Source organism: Micropterus dolomieu, linkage group LG03 (assembly GCF_021292245.1).
Source record: "Micropterus dolomieu isolate WLL.071019.BEF.003 ecotype Adirondacks linkage group LG03, ASM2129224v1, whole genome shotgun sequence".
Lineage (NCBI taxonomy): Eukaryota > Metazoa > Chordata > Actinopteri > Centrarchiformes > Centrarchidae > Micropterus > Micropterus dolomieu.
The window spans coordinates 276,993-279,396 of NC_060152.1; positions in this window are offsets into that span (position 1 = coordinate 276,993).

A 2,404-nucleotide genomic window follows, 5' to 3' on the forward strand; every position below is an offset into this window, starting at 1 on the left:
AGAGGTCAGAAGGAGCTGGAAATAAAGCATTAGTTAAAAACATCACTTAAACGAATGTCAGGAATCATTGCTGAAAGAGGAAGGTCAGTTGCCATGGTTACGTGTGTGGAGGGGTAGTTTAGGGTTTCCTGCCCTCTCTCCTGATAGGCTGTTCAGGGGAAAGTTATTTTCTGGTTAGTGTTAGCATTTGTCATTTTAGCAGTCAGGCACGAGTCTTATCTCGGCTTCACCAAAGGTGGCAAGTTTTACGATCGAACTGCCCAAAACAGCACTTAGGGAAAGCAAACCTTTCACCCCCTACTTTGGGGTCGCTTCAGCTGTCTGTTGAGGGTTGATATCTCAACCCCCCTCCTTTTTCTCTCAGGGAGAGAAAAAGAATTTGGGATCTTCAAATTTATTTGATATAAAATGAACAAATCCACACTGGCTGATCCACTACAAATTTTCAGTAAGATAAAAGGAGTAAAAATGGACATAAAACACATATGGACAATATTTAAAACTAAAAGTGAGAAGTCCTTTCTATGTCAGTCCACCCAAACAGATGTCCGCCACGCTGAGGATCTAATTTTTTGAGATGCATCTCTAAAAGATGTATGTTGAAAATACTATTATGTCAGATGTGGGAGAAACAGAATGTCACAAGGGACGGCTGTGACTCAGGAGGTAGAGTTGTTGGCTGTTAATTAGAAGGTTGGTGGTTCAATCCCGGCTCCCCCACGCTGCATGTCAAAGTGTCCTTGGGCAAGATACTGAACCCCGATTTGCCCCTGGTGGCTGTTCCAGCAGTGTATGAATGTGTGTGAATGGTGAATGCAGATGTAGTGCAAAAGCGCTTTGAGTGGTCGAAAAGACAAGAAAGGTTGAAGGATCCAAATGCAGGAAACAGCTGTTTGGTTTTGTGTTCATGTCTTTCCTGCTTAAGTCTGTTTTTGGTTTTGTGTTTCTCTGTGTAGCCTTGTTTATTATTTTATTCATTCACATGTTCTAGTTTACTTAGTATCTGGTTTCATGGGTTTGGTTTTGGGGTCTGTGTTTCTATAAGCTTTATTTGATCTTGTCATGTTTTGGGTTTTGTAGCCAAATTTTTTGTTCATTCGAATGTTTAAGTTTTCTTAGTATCTGTCCGGTCTTTCAGCTTAGTCCTTAGTCCTGTGTCTCCATGTAGTCCTGTCTCCTGTTTGGTCCTGTCCATGCTCTGATGTTGCAGTCGTTCCAGTGCCTAATTAGCTGCTCATGACGTTCACCTGTTTTGTGTTCCCACCCTGCTCGTTTGCCTGAGTTTTTCATGCCTGTTCTGGGCAGTCTTTGTTGGTTCATTGCTGAGTGTATCCTGTGTTGTCTGTTGCCTGAGTTTGTTCCTGCTGTTTTTGGACCTCTGTTTCATCTACAACCTTTGGATTCTATTTGGACTTAGCCCCAGTTTGTAAGTGTGCTCTCCCTTTTGTTAATGAATCATTGGACTATATCTGCTCAGCTCTGGTGTCCTGCATTTGGGTTCTCAACCTGCTCAACCACCACTACTATACATAACAAGAGCAGGTATTGTTCAAGAGGTTTAATAACTTAAAGTGAACACACTTATAAGGAGTGGCTGAGTCCAGGTGATCCAAAATAAGAAAACAATCCAACGAACAAAGTGAAGTGATTAAAACTACTCAGAAGATCAGATCATAGATATCGGTGAGGTTCCTACGCAGAGCCCAAAAGATACTAAAGGACCGTACCCACAAAGCCAGTCTGTTTACCCTGCTGTCACCAGAGCAGCTTCTTCCTCCAGGCTTTGAGACTCTTTTAATTCAAATTCATCCTCAGCACTGCTACATGCAATAGTTTATTTCTACTTACCTACTTTAAAAGTTCATTTTCTGCTATTTTTTTCTTTTTTTTTCACCTACGTAATATTGCGAAAATCAGGAACATCCTGTCTAAAAATGATGCAGAAAAACTAGTTCATGCATTTGTTACTTCTAGGCTGGATTACTGCAATTCCTTATTATCAGGCTGCTCGAAAAAGTCCATTAAGACCCTTCAGCTGATCCAGAATGCTGCAGCACGTGTTCTGACAGGAACCAGGAAAAGGGATCACATTTCTCCTGTTTTAGCTTCTTTGCATTGGCTTCCAGTAAAATCCAGAATAGAATTTAAAATCATTCTTCTTACCTACAAAGCTCTTAATGGTCATGCACCATCTTATCTTAAAGAGCTCATAGTACCTTACTACCCCACCAGAGCACTGCGCTCCCAGAATGCAGGGTTACTTGTGGTTCCTAGAGTTTCCAAAAGTAGACTAGGAGCCAGAGCGTTCAGCTATCAAGCTCCTCTCCTGTGGAACCAGGTTCCAGTTTGGGTTCAGGAGGCAGACACCATCTCCACATTTAAGAGTAGGCTTAAGACTTTCCTC